General features: G+C 45.7%; 1 protein-coding gene across 2 annotated transcripts in view; it reads left to right on the top strand.

Moving 5' to 3' along the window:
* Positions 1-646: 646 nt before the first annotated feature.
* The window catches only part of MRAS (muscle RAS oncogene homolog), a 76,485-nt gene continuing 70,860 nt past the window's right edge, over positions 647-6,271 (top strand). The window contains exons 1-2 of one of the 2 annotated variants that reach the window (XM_054044484.1): positions 647-743; positions 2,301-2,370. The gene's annotated coding sequence lies outside the window, so the exon portion shown is untranslated. Of the gene's footprint in view, positions 744-2,300; positions 2,371-5,510; positions 5,725-6,271 lie in introns of those variants that run through there. The other variant, XM_054044483.1, reaches the window with a different exon arrangement.

Here is a 6,271-nt window from a genome sequence, read left to right as displayed (position 1 = left end):
TGCCCAAATAAATCTGTTAGCCTTTAAGGTGCCACCAGACTCCTTGTTTTTATAGACCAAAAGGGTATTTATTAACTGCTTCTCTCTATAACCATTGCATAAATTTGTTAATAGTCAAATCAGTCACATGGGTTGTTTCTTCTTTCCATCTTGATCTGCTTAAAAGGATCCTCCTTGATCAGCTTGTCATAAAGCTCTTGTAAATGTTACAATCAGCCCAGACCCCATCATGATCAACAAATCCTGGCCCATTTCTTTAGCAGTCACATGTAACCTTCCATCGCCACATGCGGCTACATCTCAATACCACTAGGTGTCCTCTATTACTAACCAGCACTCAGTGCGAGGCATTAAACACCAGTTTATCAGGATAAGTCGTGGGCTGTTTAAGCTGTCATTTGTATAGCCTGGCTGCACAGTTCCCATGCCATCTAAACAATGATTGTCCTTTGGGGCTATGAACCAGGGACCGTTATTAGCTGAGAGTTGAACTATTTTCACAGTGGTAACGTTTATAATTTCAGCAAAGCTCTCGCACTGGCTTGGTTCAGATCCCAAGCAGTCAGGAGCTCCAAGTGTGGTTGATTTGAGTGTCTCTAGCTCACGCTGTCTCTCTCTCTCGCTTTTTTTTCCCTCTCCATTTAAAAAGGTTATTTACAAAACACCAATCACGCATGGAAAGCAGATCAGTCTTTGGGCTTGGCTTCCTGGTGCTACTCTCCCGACTTTGTTAGAGAACACATGTAAGTAATATCGGGCTTGATTCCTCTCTGTGGCAAAGCTCCCATCAGCACAAGGCAGCGTGTGTATGGGTAGGGATGGGGGCATCAGGGGGTCAGTTACAGATCGCTGCTTCTGCATGGCCTCACGGGACTGTACACCAGTGGAAGATTGGTGGAGCATAACACAGCAACATGCCTTCACCACCCCTGCCATTCCCTCACCCTCCCCTATGCTGGGGGGGGCTGGCATGGGAGCCAGTTCCATGCTTTTCGGGAGTATCCCTCCATAAGGCTATTTGCAGCCAGAATCCACCCCTTAATGGAAAGAGAACACCACATACTGTATGTAAGCAGCCCACCTAGCTCCGCCACATACCTCTGGAGATAATCACAAATGCGTGTGTCCGCCCACACACATGCGTGCACACACTGCCGAGATGATTCCAATTTAACATGCAACTAACACCCTTCAGGCAATAGGAATCTCACCTACAATTAGAAAATATTTCCGCCGAAAGCAAACGGAACAAAGTCAATGGAACGTCGCTCATGCTTGATTAATCAATGAGGTCAAATGGAGGTTTGCATAGGAGTGAGGATGTCAGGGTTTGGCTCTCTTGTTGTTTTAAAGTGTTTTTCTTTTAACTTTGATTCATACAATCCCTCCGTACCTGAATTCTGTTTTCTTTATGAAATGCTCACCACTTTGTGAGTGTAGGGTTGCTTGTGATTGCCAGCAGTTATGCAGACACCAGTTCCATAGGAACTAGACTTTGACCACCAACTCACACAGACCACTGACTAAATGTGACTTTAGGTCACAGGCTAGGTGTGAACTGCTGACCAAGCCGTTGGGCATTCTGGAAACCATTTCCAACCGCCCTGAGTCATCTGCTCACACTTCAAGTAATTTACTGATACTACAGATATGCAGCTTGCTGGTGACTGTGCTGACTGCATCTATATGTGGCCACAGATAGTTATGGTCCTAACTGCGGAATAATATGCTGTCCAAATAATGTACGCCATTGGTAAACAAAATCTGCTGGCCCCCTCGCCCTTGCCAATTCAGAGGGTTTATAGCCACTTTTATCAAAAGTCAAATTCTGCCAGGAAACCAAAATCCAGTGTTAGAGCAGGCTGGAAAAAAGAAAACATTTCGTGAAAATTTAATCCAAAAATTGCCAGTTTTGAAATTCATTTTTTTTAAAAAAAGAAAGTTTCTTCCAAGTTTTGACTAGCTCTATTCAGTGTTCCACTACATAACCTAGCTATAGAGAAGACCAGCAGTGGGGATCTCTTCACTGATAAAGTGTCCTTTGTAGGTTCCATTGAATAGAACATCTTCAGCTTTATTTGAGTGTGACAGTCTGATTCTGCAACCTACTGAAGTGCACTGAAATAGACATCACATTATGTAAGGCCTCAACCCGAGGAGAAATTTACATCCCATTGTTTAGCTAATATGTCCCAGGAATAGTTTGCTGCTGCTGCCCAAGATAGCAGCCAGAATTTAGATGAAAGTTGGATTATCACTTCTCATTTTACCCGTTTACATTTATTTTTTATTTTATGTAGGTGATGTGAAACAAGAGCGGCATATATCCTGATTGGAACAATCACAGCTAAAGCCCAGGAGTCAGGAAATGTAAGTTCTCCTCTTGACTTTGTTGTGTGACAAATTAAGCCAACACTTTCATACTTGAGTGGCCTAAGGGTAGGCATCTAATCCTTATGGGGGTGCCTAAATCAAAGTGGCCTGGTTTTCAAAGAAAAGAGATGTCTGAGGTCAATGGGAGCAGTGAGTACTCAGCAACTCTGACCATCAGACCATTTTAGGGGCCCAAACATGTATTTGGGTGCCTGGATTTAGGCACCCAAGTTTGAAAACGTTGGCTTTACTCACTCTGTACCATATTTTCCCCATCTGACTGGGGATAATAATACTTCCTTACCACACAGGGGCTTTGTGGGGCTAGATGTTTGCAGTGTGCTCTGAGATATTCACTTAGTACCCTTGACAGCATGGGTTATATTTGTGTGTATGTGATTTGCAAGATTGGGGCTCAGATTTGGGTGCAAGATTTGTGGTTAAAGCACTGAACTAGGACTCTGGAGATCTGGGTTCATCTCCTCGCTCTGTCTCAGACTTCCTTTGTGACTTTGGATAAGTCAATTAATCTCACTGTATCTTTCCCCATCTGTAAAATGAGAATGATAATACTTCATTTCTCCAACTCTTTGCCTGCCTAGATTGTGAGCATTTTGTGATAGGGGCTATCTGTTGCTATGTGTATGTGCAGACATAGCACAATGAAACCCCATCTTGGGTAGGTTCTCTAGGGTTATACACACAAGTAATCTGTATGGGGCGGGCAAGTTGGGAGCATTCATTTTCCTAAGTAATTCTGTGTATGAACCAAAGAATTACATATCTGCTTAATAAAACATAAGGCAGACAGGCCCTGTGACAAAGTGAGAATTTTCTGAAATATTTGTATAAATCCTATGCATGCCTCAGTTTCCCTCTGCACCTTGCATTGTAAAAAAGATTTAACCCTCCTGCTGAAATCGCCCAGTAGGCATGAGGTTGTGTGTCACCTAGCTCTCTGCTTGGAAGGAATAGGGCTGTTACAGAACTGGCTGAAACCAACCCCTAATCAACAGAGGATCCAGAAAGCCCCAAAGACTGAACAATCAACACCAACCAGCAGGAAACCCCAGCAGGTGGTACTTGGGAACTGAGTAGGAGACAGAGGAGGTTAGGGATGGGGAGAGAGGAGTCCATCACAGCTTAATAGCACTGGCTTGGCCAGGGTGGACGGTGGCTTGATTTCTGCCTCACTTTGCTGACCTAAGGACTTCCCAATTCTGCCTGCCAGGTGATTAATAAACGGTTACCTTGTTTGGAAAAGGCTGCCTGTGTCACTGCAAGTATAGAGAACACTGCAACCTGAAAGCTACAGTAACAGCCTCCCGCAGGAGTCTGACTTGGCTGGATTTGCGGCAAGGAGCCATGGAGAGAAACCTGGTTTGCTGGTGCCAAAGGTCCAGTCTCAGAGTCTTGGAGGCCATGAGCCTGCCCCTGTGGAATTGTGGGTCCTTGGGGCATGGCATATTAGGGGGAAGGGATAGCTCAGTGGTTTGCGCATTAGCCTGCTAAACCCAGGGTTGTGAGTTTAATCCTTGAGGGAGCCACTTAGCGATCTGGGGCAAAATCAGTACTTGGTCCTGCTAGTGAAGGCAGGGGGCTGGACTCGATGACCTTTCAGGGTCCTTTCCAGTTCTAGGAGATAGGATATCTCCATTTATTTAGTGTCACTCCCAGGAGACTGGTTAAGGGCATAGACCAAACCCTTGTAACTCAGTGACACGCCCTGACTCAACAAGATACTTAAGTATCTAACCTCAAGTCAAGGACACTACTCAGCTACTTAAAGTTAGGTGCAGGGTTAAGTATCTTGATGAACTGTGGCCAGGGCCGGCTCCAGGGTTTTGGCCACCCCAAGCAGCCAAAACAAACAAACAAAAAGCCGCGATCTGCGGTGGCAATTCAGCGGGAGGTCCTTCACTCCGAGCAGGAGTGAGGTACCATCTGCCGAATTGCCGCCAAACAGCTGGACCTGCCGCCCCTCTCCGAAGTGGCCGCCCCAAGCACCTGCTTGGTAAGCTGGTGCCTGGAGCCAGCCCTGACTGTGGCCCAAGATACTACAGTATTAAGGGCGGTATCAAAGCCTGATCCTACAAACCCTTATTCACACAAGTCATCTTCACTGATGCAACAAATCTCAGCATCTTTAATAGGACCAGGCAAGTGAAAAGGACTACTCGGGTGTGATGGGCTTTACAGGACCCGGATCTCCACTTCCTGGGAACACAGTAGTTGGCTGAGGTTGGCAGCATTCAGCACTATGGGTATAATGAGGATGTGACACAATAGGGTGACCAGACAGCAAGTGTGAAAAATCAGGACAGGGGCTTGGGGGGTAAAAGGAGCCTATATAAGAAAAAGACCCCAAAATTGGGACTGTCCCTATAAAATCGGGATATCTGGTCACCCTATGACACAACCGGTTGATTTGGTTTCTCAGCCCCAGACAAATAGGTAGGTCAGGGTTACCGAAAGGTTAATATCCCTGCCACTCCTGTCAGGAGGGGCCCCACTATATTAAATAAAACTTGAATGTCTGTGATCAACTTGCTAAGTTTAAAAAAATTCTTAACTCTACAAGATCTTGTTCTGATGAACCAGCCACTGTTCAATCACAGCACCTGCTGTGAATTCAGAGTGGTGTTTCAGACTGTGCTCAATAAATAATCATTTCTTTTGTGCTGCACGAGGTAGAAAATTCTTAGGGCTAACAAAATCCATTCGCTTCATTTATCTGACAAAACCAGTGAACAAGCCCGTGTGTAAATAGTTCTGTCTGGATTCTGGATGACTAATGAAATGGTCTCACACTCCAGAAACGCCTTAAGGTCCCACTGCCAAATTTCCCACCCCTCAGTCCACCTTAAAGCCAACTCATTGGAGTACACTAGGCGGACTAGTCCATTTCTCAAAGGGAGGGTTCATGGCTTTTTCTGATCAGATCTAAAGAGCAACTTTGCCCCTCGGGACGAGACTGGCCCCAGTGGGGAAGGGTTGGCGGCTCTGCAGCACCCAGCCTGTTTGCAGAAGACCCCAAACAGCTGATATTTTACCCGCCTAATTAGAAACTAACCCACCCAGCCTCCCCCTTTAGAGCCGTTCTATTTTTAGCCGCAGATATTGCAATATAAAGAATGGTTGGAGTGTCAATCTGCCTGCAGAGAGGCTGCTGCAGCTTTAAGGGCAGCTGGGGCAATTAGTCTGAAAGGGATGATGGTGGGGGTTTAATGATCCTCACGTCTTAGGCACTGCTGGGTCTCCAGAGGCATGGGGATACTGTAGGAGAGACAGGAGCAGCTGGATCCAGACAGGGCACTTTCCCTGGGACAGGACAAGACTTGGGTCTGCCTGGTGAGTGCAATGAACTGTGATCGTTGAGTGTTGTACTTGAATCCTGTGAGCACTTTCATTAGGATAGAAGGCTTGGCTTATCAGCTGGGCTTGTGCAGGCTGACCTGACAGCTGCTTCTTTACCTCGTGTTGGCAGGCAGGGGGGCTGGTGCGTGTAGCTTTCTTTTAATACTGCTCCATGTAGGATTGTGTAAAATGGACAGATCTGTTGTGATCCCCTCCTGTATTGAGTCTGAAGAGGGGTGTGTGTGAAACGTGTCATGAACAAACTTGCTGTTGAGAAGCAAAAACAAGTTGAAGTTCCCCTTGCAGTTCTGTGGGTGGGAGTTAAAACACTTTCTTTTTAAAAAGAGAAGTGAGCTGAGGTTTGAAAGGACAGTGAAGCATTACAGCTCTGTTGGGAGATGAAATGTTTCTTAACTGTCTAAAGATGCTTTTTTTTTCTAAAACACCCACTACTTTCCAGCTCAAACTTTGTTGTAGTGTGTGGCATTCTCCTTTATTTTCTGTTACTTCTAGCAAGACATGGTCGCTATGGACACTTTTC

Source organism: Malaclemys terrapin, chromosome 11 (assembly GCF_027887155.1).
Source record: "Malaclemys terrapin pileata isolate rMalTer1 chromosome 11, rMalTer1.hap1, whole genome shotgun sequence".
NCBI classification, from domain to species: domain Eukaryota; kingdom Metazoa; phylum Chordata; order Testudines; family Emydidae; genus Malaclemys; species Malaclemys terrapin.
The sequence above is the reverse complement of the archived record's forward strand: the minus strand, read 5'-3'. Positions and strand labels throughout refer to the sequence as shown.